A 26,234-nucleotide genomic window follows, 5' to 3' on the forward strand; every position below is an offset into this window, starting at 1 on the left:
TTAGTGAATCTTAAATGGATAAAATATATCCTATCCCTAAATGTTAGATTTAAAAAAAAAAGAAAAATATGAAGATTATAGTGCATGGGATTTTGTAACAGATATCCACAATGAGTTTTTAGAGACTGTAAGGGAGGAATTCACATCCTTAGTCGCACTGTTTGGGCATTTTGATTGGTAGGCGGGAGACGACTTGCCGCAAATCGATTGGTGCCTGCGAAGGGTGGGCACGGTTCCGGCTGCACTGAGCCTCGCGGAGTCGAGTGTGTGTCTTCCGGGCAAAATCTGTGGATTAAGGGAGGCCTGAACTTGAAACAGGAAAGGACAGAGCAGTCAATAACGCACTGATTAATGATAATGGCATGCAAGCCAGGGGGATAATCTTTCTAAGCTCTTTTTATCTAAGGACCGATTGAATAAAAACACGGAGGACAGAGAGAAAAACGCACCAATCCCCCGAGCAAACCGGGGGGCTTCGGAACAGGGTAAATGTTTGTTTGTGTCTCGAGTTTTTGTAAGCGTGATTAGAAATGTGTCGGCTTTCATGGCAGGCCACATTAAGTGGGCTTACCTTTTAAAACTTTCAGCAAGACTATATCCTATACGTACAACAGAAATGTTGCATTACCTTTTTTTTTGCCATCACACGTTCTTGGAACCGTCTGGATTTGAATAAATGTGTCCGTGCAGTGCTCCTCCCCGCGGCCATCATCTATTTTGTTGACCTCCAATATTTCCCTCCGCCGAATCTCCTTAATATTCCACAATCACATCATCTGTGTGCGCATCCATCAGTGCAATTTTTCTGTCACCTTGCGAACAAAATATGATCATGAAAACCTCACTTATTATAATAACAAATTCCCCTCGCCCAATTTATCTCCCCAATATCAAATACTTATTGACAGGGATGAAATGGAAATGATGGTTTATCCTGGCCTCGTCCCATCAATCTGGCCCAAGTGAGACCCTGGCGCTCTCCTCGGAAATCTAATAGGCGCCGATTTCCTCGTGCTCGGGCCTCATCCACTTGCCTATGGATTTGCCACAACTGCCGGCTAATTTATGCAGCCGCATGAATGCAATTATTCCCTATGTCCACAATCGTGAAGGAGCACGGGGACGCTGACAGCCTCGAGCCGGAGTGAACGCCGGATCTAGTGTTTATCTGAGGAGCTTGTCATCGGTGTGTGGACTGGAGATGGATGAGCTGCTCCCGCCTCGGTGGGGAAGTCCTGCTGAGCTTTGTGATCTCGGGCCCTCTGGAGAGGTGCCTCCTTCCATCCCTTCATCTCGTATCACGCCGTTTCTTCATTTTCCAGCCTTGTGTGTGCTGTTCCGCTGATCTTGCTGAGAGCTGAACCTGTTCCTCCTCCCCTCTTTGCCTTCCTAAGCCCCCGGTTCATCTCCATGCCTTTCTCTCTTCCTCTGCCAACCCGCCACCCATCTCAGTCACTTTCACGGGGGCCAAGCGCTGGCCAACCCATGCTTCTCGTTCCACTTGGCCCAATAGTTTATTCACTTCACCCGGACACAAAAGACATCACGCTGACTGATCGGCGGGCAGGAGCCACGGCACAGCTGATCAATGAGGCCTTAGGCAGAGAGGAGGGGAGAGGTAGGATGGATGGAGTGAGGCAGGGGAAGAGAAGACTTGGGGGGGGGGGGGGCATGCTGGGACAGGTGGGCTGACGGACACACAATCAGCGGGCCAATCGATGGGAACTTTTGCTGAGCTCAGATAAGAGGGTACAGCTCGTTCAGGACACACAACCACATCCTCTCTGACAGGGGCTTTTGTTTCCCGTGCTCACGACCTGTATGCTGCTCGAGGTGACGCTGCTAACCCCCCTCCCCCACCCCCGCCCTCCCCCTCCTCCTCCCCCCAAAAAAGGCAAAAGATTAAAAAAATGCATGACGCAGCAAGATAGCATCTAAATCATTTGTATGTTTAAGCACTATCTCTTCATATCCTGTCCGTATCCCCTGAAGCTGTTTAAGAAAATCTGCTAATGTGACGCGATAAGCGCCTCCTCCACAATGGACCTGTGTGGAGGAGTTTGTGTTGTGGAGGACCATCGATCGGGCTCCGTTCACGCCTTTGTTCGTCTGTCCATCACAATAATAGCGCCCAAGCCATTGATGCAGTATTTATTGGGAAAACAATGGAGGCGCCTGACTGTCTGCTGTTGTCTTGTTTCGCCACTTTCAAATGAACGCTAACACAATTATTCCAGTAACACTTTGTTGAATGAAAATCCCACTTTATAATTTCACTCGTAGACAGAAAATCAAACGACATCCTGCCCTATTCGCCACAGTAAAACTTAAAAGCTACTAAACTTGAACTCATCTCCCATTAGCTGGTGAAAAGCTCATTTTTATTTTATTCTTTCATGTATGATTTTTAGAAGCCTATCAATATTTTAATATCAACGGTGGATCGAATGACACATGCAGACAAGGAGCACGAGCTCCTAAGTGTTCAAAAATGACTATAGGGGAGCAATGGAAATGTATCAAATCAATGTGTTTTCCTTAATTAAGGCAAAACTACTTCTATTTGAAAACAAAAAGTAAACTAGTTTTTTTAAAATGACATTAAACTTCACTAAACTGTATAAGCAGCATCAACTCTTCTGCCAGTTTATCCTCTGGTTATTTTCTGTTATTTAAAGATGTCCCCTGACGCCTCGTGTGCAGACTGTTGCTAGACATTAGACAGGCTGCTACGTAGAGAAGCCTCTGGTTCCCACTGAGATATTGCAGCGTGCGTGACCAAAATTAGCTCCGAAGGAGCGAAGTCAGCCAAATCGTGCAGTTGCCTTCAGCTCCATGGGGCATCTTAGCGCCTTTCAGCTTATTGTTTTGGTTTAAAGACTCGCAAATGTACTGTTTGAATTCAGTCTCCTTGGCCTCATCAGCCTCGTATCCAGTCACAGCAGACATCTGACTCTTGGATGAGACGTGAAATGTCTCCGAGAAACTCAAGCGTCTCCACTTGGCTATGTACAACTCCTGGAGATGACGTGACCTCGATGACGGAGAATCATCGCAGATATTAGGTCTTTTGGTTTGTAGATAGAATACGGCACATGAAAGTGACATTTGCAGAGCGCGCTCCTCGTGTGACGGGGTCATCGGCACAATCCCAACCCCTTTTGTATCACCGGGTCTCTAACCTTCCCTCCCCTCTCTTGTACACACAAGCATGTCGGGAGCTGTCGGGTGGATCGTTTGAGTGTGAGAACATTAGTCTTGTACAGTGATTTCTTATTTTCTCTGAGACACCACTGGAAAATGGAAAGCAAATATGCGGCATCTGATATTTCCTTTTTTGCTTGTTCATAAAAGTGGCTTTATCGTATGAATGCCAGGAATAGCCTGCGAGGGGGAGTGCCTTTATGTGCTCCGTACTCACTCAGGATCACTTGAACCTGAGTCCTTGTCATCCTCCTCCAAACAACATCCTTTCAGATTCAGATTTTTTTTTCTTGAAAATGTTATTTTCCTGCAATGCACGTGACATTTTTTAATGAAAGGAATTTGGTGGTTTGCCTGTCATTCACTCACAGAGACGGGTAGCAACAGATGAAATGCACATCGGAGCCATATTCCACTCCACGGCGTCCCAGCACGGGACCAACGTGCTTGTCTGCCTCCGCTGCCTGGCGAAATCTCGACAGAACTCGGACAGAGAGTGGCTTCAAGCCCAGGCGGCGAACGGCACAGAGGCTTTGCGGGCAGATCGATAGCAGGCTAATTGGAAAGTAGCGGCAGGAAATGTGATAATGTGGCTGCTCACTCTGGTCTTACTCCGGCTGAACCCCTCCACCCGCCTTCCCCCCTTTCGCTTCCCGCTCTCGAGGGTCAGGTCTGGCTCCTTCAAATCTAGTGGCGCTCTAATAAGGCTGGAGCCACCGGTCCACCCAAATGAACATCGCAGCTGCTCTGGCGGAGGTGCGCGCGGAGGCATGCAGTCCCGCCGCGCGCTTCGGAGTGCACTAATTCACGTGTGCATGCATGAGACGAGGTCTTGGCAAGCGAAGCGGGTGAGATTGTGCTCGACATGTCGGTGCCTGCGGCTTGATGGATCAAGCCGCAACCACCGACGTGGCGTACAGAGGATGTGGCAGGAGCTTACAGGCAGGATGGCAATCAGGCTGGCAGAGGGGAAATGGCAGAGGTGAGGAGGAAGAAAGGCTGGTGGGAACATGGACATGCCAAATTTCCAGAGGAAGAGAGGAGAAGCACGGGTAAGGGAGATATTAATGTGAAAATAAAGACAGGCAATACAAAACTTGATAATGCGTCACGATGGGGCCTATTTAAACCCAAATGAAATCCTTTTTTTTCAAAAGGAGACGAATCAAGTTAGGATTTCCAAAATACAGAGAGCAGATTTTTAGTAATGCGGCAGTCGCGTTCAAAGGGAGGAACTCATTGCGGCAAGATGAGTGGAAAATGCACTCCAAACTTTTCTCTGAGAGTTAGTCACTGCTCCTGTCGAAGTGCAGAGGAATGAAAGGTGTCCCGGAAGAGTTCCCGGTAAGGTTTTTCTATCAGTCAGAGGAGTCAACATGTCAGCCGAGGTATGACAATCTTCCATCTCAATCTCACAGTCACAATTTTTTGTGAAAAGTGAAAAATTCGCCTTGGAATCCCTGCAGAAAGTAGCACAGCAAAATTCTAATTCTAAATCGGCAGACTTTTTTCTTAAATTGACTGAATATGTCCCTGTGGTCCCCAAGCTGTCTAGTCTGTGCTCTGTAAGTGGGGAAACAAACAATTTGCTCGGACCAAGACACTATTACGGCCAGTCGGCAACAGGGGGGCATTTCCTCCCACAGATAAAAATCCATAATCAGGGCAGTCCTGTTGAATCTACTTTATTATGGTATACGATTGAGTTTTTTGTAAATGCTGGGCTACGTACCAAGGAGAAGAGGCTGGGTGTCGTTGAGTTGGGAGAAGGATGAGACGGGAGGACAGAGGAGGGGACTGGAAGCAGTCTGGGAGGGAGGGAGGGAGGGAGGGGGGGGGGGGGGAGGGGGAGAGAAGAGAGGATGTCTTGTCCCTTCTCTGACTCTGGGGACGGCTGCATGTCACCAGAATGCGTTACTCCGCCAGACGTGAGTGACAGTGATGGGCACTGTGGGCCGGAGATCCAGCGTCTCTCCACTCTCTCCAAAATTCCCCCGGCCAGGCCTCTCTATCCCGGTGACAAGATGAAGAGATGCGTGTCAGCTCCAGTGCGATGGTCTTTATGTTTCACTCACTCACTCACTTCCAATTTTTCCGAAAAAGCCTTATTGGCGCGACACTCACGTGTGTTGCTAAAGCACTATTACGACATTAAAAACAGCAATAGCTGGAATTATGGAATAGATAAAGTAAATGAAATATGCTATAGTAAGTAATATGTCAATGAAGTTGACATCATAGAAATTGATTGTTCGATCCGAGGCTGCTCCACACCAAATGTGATGCAAATTTTTCGCGCGTTGCAATTACATACAAAGTCAATGCAACGACGCGAGTGGACATGCATTTGGCATCTCTCGCTCCAGGCAACGCCAATGGTGGAACGCAAATAAAGTGAAGACGCATATTATTTCGCTTGGGTTGAAATGTTTGATCTCGTGCAAAATATTGGGGTGAGGCGTTGTCGCCAAAGCCGATTTGGGCTGAGATCCTCCTCACGCCACGGCCGTCGAACGTCCTGACGTCGAATCCGAAATGGAGGATAAAACTATTGCCGCTGCGTGTCTGCACCCCGGGCTTTTTCTGACACGGGTTGCTATTTGTATCGTGACCGAGTGAAGAGGGAGGAAATTGGACACTAGCTTCAACCCAAGTTAGCACAACCCATCTGCGTTCCTATTTGCCTTTTCAACTGTTCATGTTTACGTGTGTGTGTGTGTGTGTGTGTTTACTATGCGGGCAGTGTATGAATGATGTGTGATAGAAAAATGTGCATAGTAGTGCACAGTGTATAGGAGAACAGTATGAACGTGCGTGAATGGATGAATGTGACTTGTACTGTAAAACGCTTCGGGTGGTCGATAAGGCCAGAGACACGCTCTATAAATACAGTCCATTTACCATATTTGTGTCTTTTGTTGTGACTTATTTGGCTGCTCACTCTTTCGTCTCTCCCAGGACGAAGGGCAAATTCTCCCTTGGTATTGGGGTTTTTGCAGTTCGGGGCAATATTTTAGAAATTTTTGGGAAAAATCCCTGCCGGATTGTTTGTTTAGTATTGACATTGTGTTGGGAAGTGCAGTTCTGTCTCCAGCACTGCTCCCTCGTCACCTTGACACCCGCTCCCTCGACTCCCACAGCCTTGCGGCCCACTCACTTGTCTTTTGTTTGTCACTCTCGTCTTTGCTTATTTGGTCTTTGACACCTCTCCTTTGTCTCGGCCTTTTTATTTTTCACTCTCCCATTCCGTCTTTCGTTGTCTCTACCGGTGATCATTCGTCTTCTTTTATTTTTTGGTTGAGTGGCAGCTCCGGAGTGGTAGGCAAATAAAAAGAGCAGATGGTCAACACCTGCCCGGTTTGCGGGCTCTCTAATAAAATACCATTTGTCCACTTTAAACACTCTGTTTCAGGAGTACGGGAACTTGGACTTGAACATTAATTCTAAACTAAAAAAAATACAAAAAAAGTAGTATTATAGTCATACTGGCGCTTTACCTAGTAGACTTGACGTAGACAAGCATACAAATGGGGATAAGGGCTCACTCAAATTCTGAGCAAAAAGTAGATGTGTGAACAGCAACAAAGTTAAATAAATAATCGGCACTTGATCTGACAGGCGTGTTAACAGTGGAGGCATGCAGGCAAAAAAATGAGAAGCAGCAGCAAACAAGATTATTGTTTTTGCAACCAATCTCCCTCTGCACTTCAAACATATTGAGCCAATGCTGCAAAGGAGCAGCGTCTTTGATTTTCTTCCTGAAACTTCAACGTGACTCAATCAAATGTTTTGCAAGAGCGTATGCAACTTGATGTTAAATGGCTCCAGCTTCAAATGGGCCATCCATCCATCCATCCATCCATCTATTTGTCCATTTTCCATGCTGCGTATTCTTTGAGGGCCTGGAGCCATTCCCAGCTGATATTGAGCGAACAACATTTGATAAAGGTTACTTTTCCTTTTTGACAAATAACGTTCAGCTACAACTAATTATTATATACGTGTCTGTACAGCAGTATTGTATAAGGATATGAGAAAGAATTGCATAATTTTTGAGATGCTGCAATTCTTGCGTTTTTCTGCCTTTAATGAAAAAGACGCATCAACTGACTATTTCAAGTATGATCTTCTAGACCCTGTTAACATGTTTTCAGTTACCGAGCATACAACTTCACAAAGTTCTTGACGGTCTCTCATCGGCCAGAACTGCATTAAGCCCCGCGCTGCGTTTCCCCTTTTCCCTTTTTCTAATCACAGCGGCGAGCGCTTATCAAGGGGGCTGCACCTTAAGAGCGGTCTCCCCTTTTCTTTACCTCGACTATCTCAGCTCCGGCAACACCATTTATTTCGCCGCGGAGACAAGGCAATCTTGTTTTGTGTGTGTGTTCCCTTCCTCAAAAGCCGCCTGGCTTACCTGTATCTCCGGCTTCATCAACCTCCTGATGAAACCCATACCGGCCCCTTCTGTTGATAAGGTAAGCCAGGCAACGAGATGTATCCATCATTCACCTACTTAAGACACACAAACAAGCACAAGCGTGCGCACACACACACACACACACACATGCGCTTACCTGTGAGTGTGGTTGTGTGTGCGAGAGGGTGTATTTGTAGTGTGTGTGTGGTTGTGGGAGTGGGGGGGGGTTATACTTTAACAAGATTAGGATTAGAAATGTGAATGAAAGCACACCCTCTGCTGCCGCCCAACTAATCAAACGGACTCAAACAAAAGAGCAGTTCATTTAGTGCCACTAATTCCTGCTTGGTGGCTTCACAGCATTGCGGTTTTATTATTCTATTAACCCCCGCGCCTCTTCCCCCCAACTACACACACACACACACACACAAACGAATGCAGAAAACCCTCATGAATTGTGCTGTGGGACTGCTGCCAAACGGGAGCCTGGGTTCAGCCGGGTAGTTAATCATCTCCTATAGCATGTAATTCATGTAAACAGTGTTTGTTTACGCACCAAGAGAGCACGGGCTCCCCCCCCCCCCCCCCCCCCCCCCCCCCCCCCCAGGCTCTAGTTAGCTGTGATGTGGCGGCATACCTGGGAATTGTGGTCCATGTGCGAGAGGGCCAAAAGTCGCGAGGTGTTCATAATTGACTCCCTGTGCCGGGGAGGGATGGAGAGCTCGGAGGACGACTTGCTGCCGCGGAATGTGTTGTCCCGACAGTGCGACCTGGGGGGGCCGACATGTGCGGCTTGAGTGCGAACAGAAAGATTAATTATATGCCCAGAAGAGGGTTGATGCCCGTGTGGGCAGGTGCACACGCAGCCACGCTGCACCCCAATATATGCGCGTGTTGTCACATTAGTTAGCACTGGTCCATCTGCACTCACTGACTGCAGGAAGCAGCGGACATTTTTGACGACCGTATAACCGGCCACGTCTCAACGTTACCATTTTGGACCCCACCGAGACCTTTGTGCATGATGTAATTTTCTCCCGGCATCTCTCGGTTGGTTTCCACAGTCACCGTGCACGCAAGGTCATTTCGCTTCTGATCGATAGCTCATATCGAGCCCGCACCCCCCGCGCCCCCCAACCTTGTTTCTGAAATGGCCGTTAAATCGATGGGAACAAATGGAATTAAGCTCCTGGGCGGCTCGGAGGAGCAAATGATCTTCCTGTGATTAATAACACACTGTAAACGCATCCGCGCCGGCCACAGCGCATCAGAGAGTATTTTCTTCGCCGCAGCTTGTTTCCTCGGGGTGAGATGAAGAGAATAAAGATGCCGTAATGGTGTTTACGTGGGGGGGGGAGCACCATTTGGCAGAACACTGGAACGAGAACAAATGGTTTTGTTTTGCACAGATGTAAGCGCGTTGCTTTTTGTAGACTTTGATTATGGAGTCTTTTGCGGAGTAGCGAGAGCCCTGTCGTATCAGTGGAACGGATTGGCACACCCTTAAAAAAAATCTAATGGTCCAATCAGTTGTAACTTGGGTGTCCCGTGAGTGGACTTGGTTTGTAGCTGCTCTCAGACATGCACTGAAGTCCATTTTCCTAAAATGATCTGGAGGGATGAGAACGCAAATGTTGCTGTGGACGTTTTCCTTAAGTTTTCCAGCCAGTCCCCTCGTAAAAAAATGTCCGAGCGAGTGGGTGTGTTGATGACAGTGAACGAAAACACAGGTGCCTCAGAATGTTCGGGGAATTTTTTTTCCGACTCAGACAATCAACGGCCAACTCTGGAAAGTGTCCCGACCCAATTTTTCCGGACATTTTCCTGAGTTCATGTCTGAAAACAGTTTATGTTTTACTTCCAAATTCACCGACCAAGGTCTCCAGGGGAGAATTGACAAAATGTCAGCATGTACTTTGAGATTGTAAAAGGTTTGTTCACAATTAATATGTATTGAAATGTGAAATGTCATTCATGCTGTCGACAGCTAATAATAAATGACTGGCTCACTGTCAGACTTAATTTAATAGCCTGACCCACCCCTTTTCCAGCCAAGCAAGATGTTACAAGATTGTGATGTCTCCTGCCGGGACTGTGTGATATCTAATCCAACGAGACCGAGACGTCTTGAGACATTTATATGTGTGAACACTGTGTAATGCGTGACATTTGATGGATTTTGCCGCCCGTGTTGTGTCAGTGGACACAAAGTTAGAACTTCACTTCACCCCTCAAAGTTGACTGAATGGGAACCCCCCCGTCTTTGAACGTTGCAGCAGCGATGCGGCTGAATACCCAGAGCCGTTGATGGTTGATGACATGGAGAACAACCATGAGTTTGTCGTCAATACAGTGTTCTGATTTCCTTAACCTCAAAAATATAGGATTTAATAAAAAAAACCCAAACAGATGGGATCCGTAGTTTTCCTACTCAACGTCACTTTTGCGCATCAACTCCACCAGTGACCCGCCGATCGCACAGACCAGAACAGTGGGCTGAAATCAGTGGTGGTGGGGGGGGGGGGATGCAGAGGAGGGAACAAAGCCGTGAGGGGAAGAGAGAGAGAGCTTCATGGTGCCCAGTCACCGGAGACTGATGGAGAAGAGCGTATTGCCCCTTCTGTCAAAATGAGCAACACGAGATCACTGGTCAGTAAGATGGATGAGCTCGCGGCCCCACAGCGGGAAAAAAAAAGTGAGTGTATAGTGATATATGTTTCGCAGAGAAGACACTCCAGACGCAGTCGGTCCCATCGATAATTCTTGCAGACAGGGGAAAAAAAGAGGAGTTTCTGCAGCCCAGACATTGAACTGTTCACCGCGAGGCTACTGTACATATCCATACTGTATATTTCCAAGGAGTTCTCAAACGCCGCCTTGGTCCTTGTTGCTATGCGCCCCTCCGCTAACATCATCCACTCTGTTACCACGGGACTCCAGACTCTGCAGCTCTTTGCATCACTGCATTTGTACATGTTTCTAGTTTCTTATATTGTTGATGTGTTATTAGTTACATTTTGTAGCTTATTTAAATGCTCTTTCCTATTACCTGTTGTGCAGCAGTAACAATGAATCCCTGCTGGGAGGCATCATCAAAGTTTTCCCCCGTTCTGATTCTGAAACGAGATTAAATGGGGCCTTTGTTCTGCACAGATTTCACCTGTGGATTAAGACATTTACAGTACGTGTGTGTGGGATGAAATAAAGTACAGTGTCCATGTCGCAACAGAGTGACTCACTGATGTGGTTTTTTTTGATATTTTACAGACAACAGGGAAGGCACAGCGGAATAAGATCTATCGGGCTTCGGCTCGCACGGACAGCAACGGGGTAAGTTTGCTAAATCCATTGTTGGTTTTTGGTCTTTTTATGGGATTTGTAGACGGCGAGGGAAAAATAAAATCATCTCCAGCCTTGTTGTTTAACTTAAGTCTCGTCGCCATCGATAACACTTACAGTCGTTCCCCGTAGTTAATCCTCCCCACTACTTTCTTTCGGTCAGCGAACAGCTGTTCCCTCAGCAGTTGGTCCATGATGATAATTCCTCTTCGATGCTGAGGCATGCCCGTGCCAAGCAACCGTGACGGTTCCCTGCCAAGTCTGAATCGGCAGCAAGTTGTATTGTTTTTTTGAAGTTGTTTTTTTTCCCGGAAATTTGCCCCGGGTGAGATCGGTGGGTGAGAACTGACCGTAATTAGTCATTCTCTTTTGTACTTGGGGGGGTAGCGCTTAGCAAACAAGAAGTGAACGTGTCATCAGTCGCCCCCTCACCTCAGGGTGAGGTGAGCGGCCTTCTTACTGACGCAGCCTTCATGTGAACCCTGAAACGTCACCGCTCCGTCTGCATAACTCATACGCTATACGTTTTTCCCTCTCCATGCCTTTTTAAGTAAAAAAATGTAATGTTATTATCATTATCCCTTCATTAAATCAATACGATCTCTCTTATGTATTCTCCCAGCTGCCGGCTGGTTCGCAGAGGGAACGCGGCGTGGCCCCACCACCAACCCTGTGTGTACTTTTCTTTGCTTTTTTTTCTTTCTTTGAGACACTCTGTAGAACTTCTCCACTTTCTGCTGCAGCACAGATGGGTTGCGCTCTTTTATTCATAAGGGCTACACAAACTTTGATCTGGCTTTGCATTTGCAGCATGTGTCAGATTGTGATGGCCGGGAGAGGGTGGGTGGGTCAGGGAGGGAAAGAGCAAGTAGGTGGAAGAGGGAGTGGGAGGTTGTCCTACTGGCCGGAGCACTCAAAACCCGCTCCCCGTGCCTCTACTCCTCAGTTCCTGTGGCCCCAGTGCGCTTTTCTATTATGCATGAGTGTCATTACCAGCACAGTCAATCTGCTGGCCTTAGAAGGCAAACATGTCCACGGCTGGATGAGGCCGGGTGGTTGCTTGATATACAGAAAGGAAACACGTAGCTCGGACTTTGGTTCCTTTTCACAATGGCGACCGAGCCAATTTTTAAAACTGGGAAAAGTTAAAACCCTATTGTGCTCATAACCGCCGCGCTATAAGCTCTGCTCCCCTTAGTTACCCTTAGTTGCTATGGTCGTGAATTTTTTTCTGTTGTAGCTCTTATGCAGGTCACCCAGGATCGAGGGAGAAGTGATGGTAAACTTTGAAACAATGCATCTTTGATTGTAGAGGAAGAAAAAAAACCAAGTGGTGTTGTCCCAGGCTAAAAATGGAACATTGGTTGTCGTTTTTGGTCGTTAGGGCTGTTGGAACAGGCAAATTTAATTTGAATATGAAAAAGTCACTACTATTCGAAATGTGTTTTTATATCATTTTTATCAACGTGTTGGCTCGGCAGCTCTGGCTCGCCCTTCTCTCCTTGACCTACCCCGCATGTGAAAAAAACACATGGCGGCGGGGCCAAACTTGGCGGGTTACGGCCGCGTCGCTGATCTGATGCCACGCGGGGGGGCGCACCTACAGCGGCGCCGCTGCCGGTGGCCCCGTCTGTCTACATTGAGTTTGATGACGTGGTTTCATTTACCCTTGTTGAGAGGCAGACAGAGAGAGAGAGAGCACCAGAGTAAAAAAAGAGCTGATGTTGTCACGTGTCTGTGACATATTCCACAAATATAGACATTGCAACTCCTGTGGAAGGTGAACTCTTTCACCTTACGCTAAACTCGGCAAACCATGGTTTGCCGAGTTTAGCGTCAACAGAATAGGCTCAATTTCATTTAAAATGTCATAAAAGATTCAAATACAATTTGAATATTAATAATAATAAGGAATTAAATTCAAATAGGATTATAGAGGGTGATTGACAGCCCTAATTTAGTCAGCCCTAGTGTTATACTACAGTATAATACAAAGACGCAAATGATTCTGTTCGAATGTGTGTAGAATACCTTCACGTCTTGTCGCTGCCCTCCATGTACATAAGAGGATGGTGTAATTCAGTGTAAAAAAAACAAATTATTCATCATTTACAGTATATCGTGTGCCTACATGTGCGGTGGTGGTGGTGGTGGGGCCCCGGGAGTAAAAAATGGTTTTCTTCTCGTGCTCCCAAGCCCAAGCCAATTTATGAAGGTGTGTTTATCATTCACTGTGACCCGGGTTAAGTGTCCTGAGAGTTATATTTAAGGCTGCGGGTCCCAGTTGGCAATTAAGTACAATTCATTACAGCAGACACACAGCCCTGCGGGGGGAAAAGGTAAGAGCCGTGGCAAAGCGCTGCAGCCGGCCGGGGGGAGAGAAACAGACGGGAGAGGGAGGGAGGGGGAGGAGGGGTGAGATTGATTTGAAAAAAAAGGGAAAACAGGAGGGATGAGTGTAGGAGGCGATGTATGTGAGAAGAGAGGCCGACTGTCTGTGTAGAGGAGGTGTGTGTAACCGAGGACGGGGGCCGGGGGGGGGCTATCAAAAGACAGAGGAACAAGATTCTCGGCAGAAGGAGTTGGATCAGACGGTGGTGCGTCTCCTCTCAGAGAGAATTTCATGCCTTCTCTTGTTGTTTCATTTGGTGTTATTTCACCCCCGTCGAGTGCTGCCCCAATGCTGACACGCCTTTGAAGACGGGACCCCCAGCCGGGTAGGGTGGACTGTTCAAAAAGCGTCTTTTTTAACATTTGGTATGAAACATATCTAAAGCTGCCGAGCTCACTCAGTTTCTCATTTAGAGCTCCACCCACACTCACTGATCTAGTAAACTACTGATTAATCCTTTTGTAGTAGCTTTATTTCTTTTTTTTCTAACTGAGCGTAAATTATAAGAACCATTCTGTGCAGATGTGCACAGATTTGTAGGTAGAGCATATAAATCATCAGTCTTCAATAGTGTTATATAGATAATGAATGGATGGACTTTAAATGAAATTTATTATGATTATTATTATTTTTATTATTATTATTATTACATGTTTGCAGATGTTACTAGTTGCAGATATCGTATATGAGCCGAAAAGTAACAAGAAACTGGAGGAGAAAAGTGTCAAACCGATGTTTGCAACTACTCATAAACTGTAGCAGTGTAGCTTGTCCACGAAAGACAAATTGAAAAGTCGATTGTTGATTTTTAAACCCACTCTGTCAATAATTCAGAGAGCAGAGTACAGTTGCACAAGTTCTTCAAGTGGGTTTAAAAACATTTCTATGTAACTAGTGGACAAAACTCGACAGCAATCAACATGACCACATATTAAAAGTTGCGGGGTATAATAGTTGTTCATTGGCATTAATCTCTTCTCTCGATATTGTATACATTGACAGCTTTATTAAACATGTATTTACTGTAATGTTCACCTCAGGTACTGTAGAAGTTTTCCTTCCAGGCAGACACCCGAGGAACTGTATGTCCTCTAGTGCCTCATTCCCCAAATTCACTTCTGCATTCGACCCTAAAGTGAACGGCGGCAACGGGGCCGCGGGGAGCCATTTGTTTCTTTCAGAAAGAAATCAATAATATCGAGGTCCATTTGGAAACTGAATTGCGTTGTACGTCGAGCGCCTTATTGCCGCCCGAAAGTAAACGAAACATTCAAATGAAGAAAAATATTAATTCGATACGGGGCCTCGTCGGTCCGTTCATTCCACAAACGTTCGCTGAATCGTCTGAACGCTCCATTGATCTCATTGTAAATAGGCTTCAGTGTTTCCATATTGCCACCTTTTATGATATATATATATATATATATATATATATATATATATACATATATATATATTTAAACAAACTGACCGAGCCTAGCTCCTCTTTTCAGACTCTTTTGGGGGGGTTTGAAAAAGAACTGTACTTGATCACTTCATGCATTATTGAGAGACAATCATATCTCGCTATACAGTTCATGAATACTGCACTATTCATTAATGCCAGTTTAAATACCCCCTTTTTTGGGTGGTTTGTCTGCCTCACCTTTCTTTTGACTTTTCCTTGTGAAAATGATTCATTCACTCAGCTTCTTCGTCGCGTGCACATTGGCCTAGAAGTGCTGTAATCATTTTTTTGACAGAAGGAAATCCAACGGAGGCTATGCCAGGTCTCACTCTGGCTCTTTTCAAATGGAGGCAGAAGAAGCTGTGTCCCTGGAAGCTTAGCCTCCCTAATCTGAATGGCTTCTTTTCCTTATTCTTTTTTTTCCCTCTTCTTTCTACTTTTTTCTGCCGTCACTGCCAACACTGCACTGTGTGCACTCTCGACACAATGCCGCGCAAAGCTGACGGCGCTTGAGCCGTGTTCTGGAGCAGTTTTTCTTTTTCATACGACTGGTTAATGCTGCATGCGGCTTTCTGCCCAAAGCATGCGGCTCCTGTTGTGATACGGCCTTAATAACTGGCTTTTACTCTTGTTGTGTAGTTGGAAATCATTTACTCAACAATGCTAATGCTGTGTTCACACCGAACGTTACGACGGCGGGAGAAACTGAATGTGGCCGCAGGATCTTATGTTCAATTGCGTTATTTGCGCGAAAAGTGCAAATATTTGCCTGTTCCTTCTGCCACTTCCTCTAAAAAAACCTCCTTTGAAGACACACACGTGGCTCAAAATGAATATCACTGTGCATTTTATTTTTTGTCTTTTAGCTCGCTCCTCATTGTTCCGGGTTGTGATGTCGGTTGGAAACTAAACATTATGTTTTACTGGAGCTTTCCGGGCTGCAATTGCCAAAATAGCACACACACAATGGAAAAAACGAAACAATGCTGCGGCCACGTATTGCAGTCCACATATCGGGGACTTTCATCAGCGGTGGTATGCATCGTTTTTGCGGCAATTGTCAAATCGTTAATGTCGCGTTCTGCCTTGCACTTATTTTCAGAAGACGCAGGCGGCACAGGGAACATGGCTAACAGGGTTTTTTGTTTTGTTTTTATTTTTCTTCAAATGTAAAAAAAAAAAGTCGCTACGGCAACCTTAATGATGCCTCCAATTGTCAGAAATTTAAAATGTTTCTCTTTTTTTTTTACCTTTTCACAAAGTGCGGACAGCAGCTATTAGTCGATGTTGTTGATGCTGCAGTTCTGTACCCGGCCCTCCAGACTCCACCTGCCCGCGACTGCTCCCGCACACATCATTTCAGGGAATCTGATGAACTGTACCAGCCTCAGATTAACCTCCAACCCCCACTCTCTTTTTCTGCAAACCCAGACCACCACTGGAAGTGGTGGCGCGCACACACACACACACACACGCACACGCGGTGAACTGTAAAAATCCACCTGCCCTCCACTGTCAGACATCAGGACCTGCTAAGTCTGGGGTTTAATAGACTCAGGTATTCTGAGGAGTTCTTGGAACAGGAAGGAGAATATTTTATGACATTAAAGTGCAGGCACTCTTAATTCTCCCAGATAAGAACACGATTCTTGAAGTCCTTATATTTGAAATGATTTACCAAATATGAAAAAGAAGAGGAGGCTTGAATGTATGCATATATTTAGACTTTGATTTAAAGAAATAAGAAACATTCGACAACCCATTCACCTCTTTTTTTGGCTGTATAGAATTAATATTGAGTATTTTAACTCGAAGCGCTCTTATGAAAGTAAATTAAGATTCTTTTTGTTCACTTCAGCAGGTCAGATGCTTCCTAAAATTGCAGCCTCACGTCTCCAGTATCTTCTTTTAAGGAATTTTGGCGAGATCTTCTGGCCGATGCGACTTGAGCGACTGGGTTAATACGCACGTAATACATTTTTGCACAAGATAAGGAGCGCGTGAACTTAATCTTATTAAGCCAAGGAGACATTTTTTAAGATTATGAAAACTACCGGAGTCATTTGTTTTTGCGTCTTCCCACATCTCCTTTGAAAGTGAAGATCAGTGAAGAATCAGCGCTGGCAGGAGTACAATCTGTGGTCTGTGCATTAGCATAGATCATTAACGGTTTTCCCTGAGGGGATAAGGAAAATATCACATTCTTATTATACAGGCGCACTTGCATCCCAAAGAACGTGTTCATTATTTGCTATATTCTTTGTATATATTTAGCCTGTACCAGATTGTTTATTGTTTCCTATTATATTTCACCCTCTGTCTCATGTAATACTTACACACCCGTACTCCCATGATGCCGGTGTAAAAATTGTTGTTCATGGACGCTTGCGTGTTCATTAAGCTGCGACTAATAAGAGGTACATTGCAGACCAAGGCTTAAACAGCAAAGCTTTGGCATTGGATTGGAGATAGCAATCGATTATCTCATATATGCTACTTATATATAATACATAATACAGTTAAAGTTGTTATATTCCAATGTTGAGGTGCCTCAGCTGCAGTAAATCAGATTTGGTTTATCAACTCAAGAACTTGGATTCACCCCAAAAATGTACACACACTTAAATATGGTATTTGGTCTATTAGGGTCCTTGTATTCGGTCTAATAGAAGTCGCAATCGTGCGATAATTCCTACCTCGATGGAGGTGATGTTATTCAGTTTCTCTCGAAACTGTTTCAGAGCTGTCGATTCGTCTAATGATAATTGTGGAGGCTGTGGTTTGTGGTGCCGTTCGACTGTGTTGCAAAAAAACACTGACAGGTCTTTCTAACCCGTTTATATCATTGACGGCAGGCGGCTAAATATGCAAACATCTCTCTGCATTAAAGCAAGTGATGAACTGGCAACTATATTATTAACAACTACTTAAAGCTTTATTATAATTTTACAACAAGTTACCTTAGCATAGCGTAAAGACGGGAAACAGGAGGAAACAGTTAGCCTGGCTCTGTTCAAAGGCAAGAAAATCCACCTATCGAAGCTACATGTAAGAACAAAGAATGAGTTTTAAAAGTTCAAATTGTAACGGGGCTCGCAGATGCCTACGTGTTGTTTTAATTCTTACAAGACCTGGGGAGTGACTCCTCATTTTTACGCTCCAGTTTTTGTAAGGATTAAACCACCACAACACTTTGGCGGTGGAGTGGTATCAGTCTTCAAATCTTGAGGAGATAAAATTAATGTACTCCCCCAAAATGTCAAAGTTAATGTAGCCACAACAGCAGCTACTCTCGTACTTTCTACTACAGCTGCAGACCGCCGGGTTTCACGAGTTATTTTCTACGCCACCAATGCATGTAAATGTACTTTTTTCCTCCATTGATATCACCATTTTCAACAGACTCCCAAAGGTAAATGCTGAAAACAGTTCCCCATGGACATGTAGCAGTTATTAATCTCAGCAATCGTGCAATAAGCCAAAGATATGGAATGAGATTAGAGCAACTTTATGATTGTCCGCCACAGTGAAATCGAGAGAGAGAAACTGTGGATTCGACCCCCGGTCCGTCCATTCAAATGTCACACGCAATTTCTGGAATACCAGTGACTGGATTTTAATAAAAACTTTGACCAGAGGGGGTTGATGACTGTCGTGGCTTCATAGTGGCATTTTCCAAATTACACTGATTAGCTCAAGTAGAGCAGTACAACAATAACGTGACATTCGTGTGGACATCTTGCACACAGTGTCTTGGATGCTGTTGAATACATTGTCAGCAAAGTTAATATAGGTATACGTCTTACTCCATCTGTGCAACTTGTAAACTCCCAGATTTGCTGCATCGTTTATTAATCAGTACCTTAAACTTAATATGCATTGACGAGTAATCAATATACTAGATATCATCATCTACTGTTGTTTTAAACAGTAGACATACAAGAATACTAACTCTCATGAGTCCGTTTTCCATTATGTATTCCGCTATGCAGGGCTCCAGACCAAAATAAATAATATCTCGGAGCCATTAGCTCCTTAACCCAAAGTATTTAGGAGCCAAATTACATTTTCAGGAGCCAAAATATATTGGTCAGAGTACAATGTCTAATGTCTCCCAAACCTTTTCTTTCCCCTTTGTACTGTCTGCCCTGCATCCCATAGTGTGCACAATGTATTCTTTGCACAGTATGTGTCCACTATGCTTCAACGTTGTTACCATAAATACATAAATGTCCCAAAAAAAAACCCACTCAAATGAGCACGTGTTTTTGGCTATTTGATAAATGTTCATGTCTATCGAGTCTTGGACTTTTGTGTAATATCTTCATGGTTGAAACACTTATTGTAAGTCGCTTTTAGGATAAGGGGCTGCTAAATGAATGTAATGTAATATCTTTTGTTTGCGCATTTCTTTTTATGGCCTACGTTATCCAACTATGTGGTTAGCTGTAATCGTAACTTCTAAATTAAAACTCCGTCGAATAAAATGCCATCAAAATAGCCTAGATAGAACACATAGGATTCCACGTGATTTCAAACCGTCACCCTTTACTTTTGTTCGCCGACGAATGACGGGGAAGAAGAAATTGTTATTTTAACTATGTCATCTCATAGAGCCCTCTGACTTGCGGAATTCTCAATGAACCATTCTCTCCAGTCCCGCGCGGGCTGAGAGATTTTAGTCGGTCTAGATGACAAATCTTGGCACAGCTCAACGTCGGGAGGGGGGGGGGGGTTAAGCGCCCTGTCAAACTGTCTGAGATTCTGCCAGCTGAACCGGAGCTCCGCCGAGACTCGGTCTTCTAAGTGAGGGATGACGCGGCTAATTGTTTCCAACCGGCCTCGTGAGCTGCATTGACCAGCTCACAGTGAGGGGGCCGTGACCGCTCGCCAGTGTTCATTCATGTGTTAAAAGCCCCCCCCCCCCCCCACAGTGCAACACGTCTTGGACTCATTTCACACCCATTTCATCGCGAGTGCTCCGAGCCGAGTGTTGTGGACACCCCGAGTTTGATATTTGTTTGTGCATGATCGGGCATGTGTACAGCATGTGTGTGTGTGTGTGTGTGTGTGTGTGTGTGTGTGTGTGTGTGTGTGTGTGTGTGTGTGTGTGTGTGTGTGTGTTTGGACTTGTCATCCGAGCACGGCGGTCAACAATAACGGCAGCTACGCCTCTCAGCGCGATTCGTGTCGCCCAGCAAATTCCTGTTAGCGGAAAACACTCTCCGCACACCTGCTCCTCTCGCCACGCTCAGTGGGAGAACATTTCACTCATCCAATTCGGAACAGGGAGAAACAGACTTGTGCCACCGCTCTGAAAATCTTTCTATTCCATTTTGTCGCCAAGCTGTGCCCCAGTGTGGGTTTTTTAGATGAAGGCTGCTTTTTTTTGTGTGTGTGTGTGTGTGTGTGTGTGTGTGTGTGTGTGTGTGTGTGTGTGTGCGTGTGTGTGCCCTCCATTTCATTAGAGGGCAGCGGATCCAAAGCTGATCCATAAATAACAGTTCAGATCTCTTGTGTTTTATTTGTGATTGTGTGGCTGCATCACTATGTACTGTGCGCCCATCTTATCTGTATAACAAAGCAGCGTGTCAAACATCGACTGTAGGTAGAATGGAAAACAACGTCTATTTTGATCGTATTGTTTCACCTCCGCTATAGAATAAAAATATGTTTTTTTTATAGCTGTGGCAAACCATAAAGATAATTTAATACGCAGGGTGTTTTTCTGGCATGTTCTCGCCCAACTACACGATGGCATTCATCCACTCAGATGTTATTCCCGGGGGTGTATTAATACCAGAAAACATGGCTGCCTCAACACTAAAATGACGTCCATACTGTACGCATGGTAGGCGGCGTTGCTATTCCATTAAGTGATGACATTTCTAAATGTGGCGTTGAAACACGACGTGCCTTTGCAATATCTGTGTTTTAATATGTGACCCAACACCTAAATGGAAAAGTGAGTTTTCTCCTGTATTTTATCCGGATGGGGGGGGGTTATGGGATGCTTTTAGGATAAGGCTGTGTTTTGTGATGGTGTTTTGGGGCCAGTGAAAGCACTGGAGTCAGAGAAATGGGGGCTTGTGAGCTGTGTGTCAGACGGGAAGCAAACTCGTGTATCTGGAAAACCCTGTGAGACGAGCGTAAAAAGAGGGCGGCAAAAATCCGGGGTGGGGGTCGATGTTCGACACCACCTGCGGAAACTTCAACCTTCAGCCGGATGTCCTACAGCATCAGCTCAGGAAGTGCTAAGTGCACGGTCGCTTACAACAATCCGTACTCGTTCATAATAGCGTTTTTATTTTCTTTGGAAGGGACGACATCTCCTTGGCACCGGCCTCACGTGTCTTAAGTCCGCCCGTTGTGTGGGCAACTTGCTTTGCACCGCGCTGATTTTTTTTTATCGAAACCTGGCAATGTCGGATCTTGTGCTTGACTGTGTGCAATTTTATGCAAGGTGAAATGATGATTCCATCTGGGCGACTCCTACCGAATCCGAGTTCAATACCTATCTTTTTTTTATGCTGAGGCTTTGGTTCAGTTTGCTCCGGCTCAACCTAAACTCCACCTTTTAAAACCTTTCACTCAGTACATCTTGTGCCTTTTTGTTATCAGGACCCTTGCCTGTCAAGATAAAATGAAAGAACTAGATTCAATGCACTATTTCGGATGAAAGATCATTTTTTTTATGTCAACATCTTTATTTAATTGACAGCCTGTAACACAACCCTATCTCTCAAACTGCAAGCGCTGTGGTCAGATGGGCTTCAATGCCGTCTTACTTTTCACAGGCTGAGTAGTGGTCAGCCTCTGAAGTGAAAAGGTCACTATGCATAAAGTTGTAGGAGTGAATCCTTTGGGTATCTTGTGCATACCAATGCGGATACACGTGCCGATTGCCTTTTTTAAAACACAACAGCACAGTTCAACTCATTCTTTTTTCCGGTTAAACACGATTAAGTTGTGTGTTAATAATAAATTAGCTTCATATTTTGTTGAATGAATGAAAAGTATAATTTGGACAAATGAATCAGTGCAGTCACGTTAAATTATGGCATGACGAGGTCTTTAAAAATGAATGGACACACTTATTATTGATTGTTGTGATGATACTTAAATTGTGGGTGAATGAAATGAATAAATAAATGGAATGTAAGAGATGAGTTAAGTGCTGCTACGGACGTGAAACTGCTTGCCCTGAGTTTATTAGACTTTTTATTTTCCTTTGATTTTGAGGTATTCTAATTGACGTGACGTTACCGAGCTTGAAGCGGTGTTGACATGTGGCGCACCCTGCTGCTCGTTTGAACTTTTCCCACTCTGAATGTGCTTGAAGGATCATTTCACCCAAATCACAGATATATTTCGATTTAGTCCCAGTGGTATTCAATCATGCATAGAGATGGCTGCGTGTATAATCATGATAACTGAGGGAATTAGAAAATCTAAATTGAGCTTGTCTGACTTTGTCCTGCAGTGCGTGTCGTACAACACAAGATTGACATAATCATACACTGCGATAAAATATAGGATTGTGACATAAATCTTTGACAGCGCCGCCTCAAGACTACCATTACTGATGTGGAAATCTCAATATTTTGAATATAATAGGACACATCAGGAGAAGCTGCCCCACAATTTTTGAGCTTGAGCCACTTGCTGTTAATAATTTATGGTTATTAGAAATGGCACAATAGTGGGACATATTAAGCGCCGGTCTTTATTCATTCAAATAGAGGTCACCCGCACTAGGTGTCTTTCTTCTGTAGATTATAAATTGCTTCTCTCTGTCTTTCTCCCTTTCTCCACCCACCCGCTCTCAGCGTTTGAGAAAGTCGACTGAATTTAAATGGGATGAATCATAAATCTGATTAGGTGAATATTCTCTGTGATCTGCAGGGCAGTGTGGAAGAAAGGTGATGAATTGACAATGATGAGAGTTCTTTCATTTTTATTTTATTTTCTCTCCGTCTGCCTTTCCGATCCATAATTTATGAATAATTTATCAGCGGGGCAATAATGCGAGGTACTTCATTAGATGGGAAAGCTCAACGGAGAGGCCTCCTAATTGAGGAGCCTTTGATGAATCCCGACCGAACTGTGACAGTTTCAACAGTCTCTAGACGTGTGACGGTAAGCGGTAGCATGTTGCAACAGAGGTGTCATACTGCTCTGCAAACAGTCTTTAACTCGCTATTAACCAAATCTTAACGGTGAACTGAAGCACACGTCCCAAACTTAAAACAAGACGCTGTCTTTGGTCTGAAAACTGGCAGTGTTCTTTTGAAGGAGAGAAGGGAATCATTTCCATGGCCAGGATGACACACACAAGACATTTCAGACCCTTAGGGAGACTAACAACACGGTAAAAAATATACCGTACACGGTCTCATGTTGAATAAAGGTCAGGTGCTGTTGAAGAATTCCTCAATGCGGCCAAGAATTGTTGGCGTCTGGCACCTCCGATACCACCTGTGCTCCGGCAGGATCAGGACTCGTTTTCCCACCTTCCGGCCGTGAAAAAAAGGAATATACTGCAGCCGAAGTTTCCACTACATTCTAAAGCAAATGAAAGACTGATATTTAATCGTCCCAATCCTTTTCACATTAGGCTGGAGATGCATTTCATTACAGGTTGTAAGGTCAGGAGGCAGCATCTGACTTCTAAGCCTGACGACTTCACATTATTCAGTCGTAGACCATTAGCTGCAAAGGTTATTAGCGGAAAAAAGTTTTTACAGCTTCATCAGAGTTTGAGGTTAATGAAAAGGAATGACATGGAGTTATTTAAATGAAATGGGTTCTTTGCCGGGTCCGTGGCTCAAGATATTCCAGAAGGAATCCTTTTCGATTTAATGGAGACACCCAAGGTTTTTACCAACCAGCAGTCCTGTATTGCTCCAGTACAGAGCGGTTTCATATGGTTATCTTGTCCTCTTCATTTATTCTAAGAAAACCCCGTACTGTAAGTTGAACAATCCCCTTACGGACAAACAATAGCAGTGTCCTAGATGAATGATTCCCAACCCGGGGTACTTGAATCCTAAGGATACTTCTACAGTCGCCAAAAGTAAAAAGATAACAGAAAGCAGGAGATAAATAGCTGAAAAGTCCAGCTACTCCCTCTGTAAGTGGTATTTGTACAAATGCAAATGTGACCAAACAGATCTACAGTAAACACTGATAATTCCGTTGTATGGAAAAAAAGATTCAACATTGTCCACTTTTTATATGATTATAGCATTAAATATCCATCCAGTTTAAAGTCCATTCAAATTACCCATTAAGAGCATGATTGTATACTGAAGTACTAGTTCATCTTACAGGGTGGGGGTACAGCATATACATACAATACTAAAGTATGATGATCTGTCTTTAATAGTAGGGGGATTTTTCATGTTTCGTAGTGTACTGTGTCGAGAGTGCAAAGAGATACTACTTAGTTCTTTATTATGTCAATGTTTCCTTTCTGTTTTTATGATTGGCACACATTTCGATTTTTCATTTCACAATTCACATATGCACTTACATTTTTTATTTAACTTCTATATATGTTTTTAAAAAAAACCTTTCAGTACCACAGGACTTAATGATAAAAAAAAAAGAAGCTGGTATATCTAACCTCTGTGTCCTTTTTAGCAAGGCACATTAGGTGCAGCCCAGACTCAGAGAATACCGAGTGAAGAGTGTTTTATCATGCCAGAGACACTGCAGAGGGGGAGGCCATTGATCTGTGAAACCACAGTGTCAAACCTCCGTGTCAAACCTCTGTTCTGCTCTGTGAACAGTGCGTGTTGACTTGCACAACCCTTAAGGTTTAAATGCTGCTTAAAGAAGTGAACTTTTCACCGCCTTACATACACCGTGCTGTGTGCAGAAGGGGATTGGGTGACTTGGACTTTGAACTGGGGTGGGTGAGGTGCTTAAGTGTTTTTCTCTTAGCCACTCGCACCTCTCATCCCATACCCATTGAGAATGTGGGCAGTGGTAAATGATGGCAGTTTTGTAAAGCTTATATCAGTGGTCAGAGTAAAAAAAAAAATGCTCTCACTAGCTTATGGCCTTTATCTTGGTGTGAGATGATGTTTGAGGTGTTGGGGCTTGTTGGGCCTGCAAACTCAAGGTCAAGTGTGTTGATGGGGCTGCGTCTCGTCTCTTGTCCTGTCATCATCAGGCAAGTTGCCATGTTGCCCAAATATGTGTAGCGTCGTGTTCCCCGTAGACATGCTTTGTAATTTCAACGTCATATTTTCTACTGATTTCCCTTTGATCGTCGAGATAGAGGATAGAATGATTGCAGCTGCGATGGCGTTTAGGAGTTTTAAAGTCCCCTCTCATAGTATTAAACCTCGGTTCAGGTATTATTCTGTTATTCTTCCATGTTGACAAAACCCAACTATTTAGTCCGTACTCTTCTGCACTGAAGAGTTCAGGGAAGTATTCAGTGCAGTGCGTCTCCTGGTCACATCTCACTGGAGGTGTTGACCACCTGTGAAGGAATCCCAGGCTTGGCCAAAAAAAAAAGAAGGGGAATATGCCTCCCGTGTGGCCTGGGAACACCCAAGGATCCCACAGTGGATGGAAGTCGCCCCGTCAAAGACATGTCTGCCTTTGGGACACTGCGTTGTGCCTGTAGCCGACAAATGGGGATGTAAATAAATGGATTCCCTGAGGTACCCGATGATTTTCCTTCCACTCCCACATGTCATCCAACACAGCTAAAAGCAAGCACAAGAGCTGCACACAATCCAATCCACCCCCCCCCCCCCCCTCCAGACACACACACACACACACACACACACGCACACACAAATAGCCTCCATATCTCCTACAGATTGTATTGCAGTGACCAGCGCATTTGAGCCACAAACCCTCGTATTTTCCCATCGCTCACTCTCTCCACTCCCCGAATCGCCAGCTGAGCGGGGTGTCGGGATGCTATCATGCCCCAGGCAATCAGAGATACAGTCGTATGTCACAAATAGGTGTCAACTCTTATTATGGCGGGGAGGGGGTTGAAGGCAAGTGAAAACTCACTTATCAGAAAGGACATAACAGTGACATATCTCCCGTCCCTCCCTCTCTCCCTCCCTCTCTCTTTCTCCATTTGCACGGCCCGTGCTGGATGTCACCTCTTTTTTTTCATATCACAGGCCAGCGATATTTGACCAATAACACAAATGTAATACCTCTCCCCTCTGCTCTCTGCCACCATCCCAGTTGATTTAATGGACCTGTAAATTGCCAGTTTGGTTTATTCAGTGTTTTTTTTATTTTTTTTTAAAGGGAGGAAAGTGAGCCCGCAGGTATGGGAAGGACACACTGGACTTAATCGCTACACTTTAATACAGTAGCCTCGACTATTATCAGGTTATGTGTTGAGAATTGGTATGATTTATTGCTTGGTGTTAGTTTGGGCCTAGTTGCAA

The 26,234-nt window shown here is 44.7% G+C and overlaps 1 long non-coding RNA gene across 4 annotated transcripts in view; it reads left to right on the forward strand.

Moving 5' to 3' along the window:
* The window catches only part of LOC124849336, a 279,602-nt gene that overhangs the window by 22,934 nt on the left and 230,434 nt on the right, over window positions 1-26,234 (forward strand). For all 4 annotated transcript variants that reach the window (XR_007031941.1, XR_007031940.1, XR_007031938.1 and 1 more), the window contains one exon: window positions 10,889-10,951. This is a non-coding gene — a long non-coding RNA (uncharacterized LOC124849336). The remainder of the gene's footprint in view (window positions 1-10,888; window positions 10,952-26,234) is intronic.

This window comes from Scophthalmus maximus, chromosome 12, assembly GCF_022379125.1.
Source record: "Scophthalmus maximus strain ysfricsl-2021 chromosome 12, ASM2237912v1, whole genome shotgun sequence".
NCBI lineage: Eukaryota > Metazoa > Chordata > Actinopteri > Pleuronectiformes > Scophthalmidae > Scophthalmus > Scophthalmus maximus.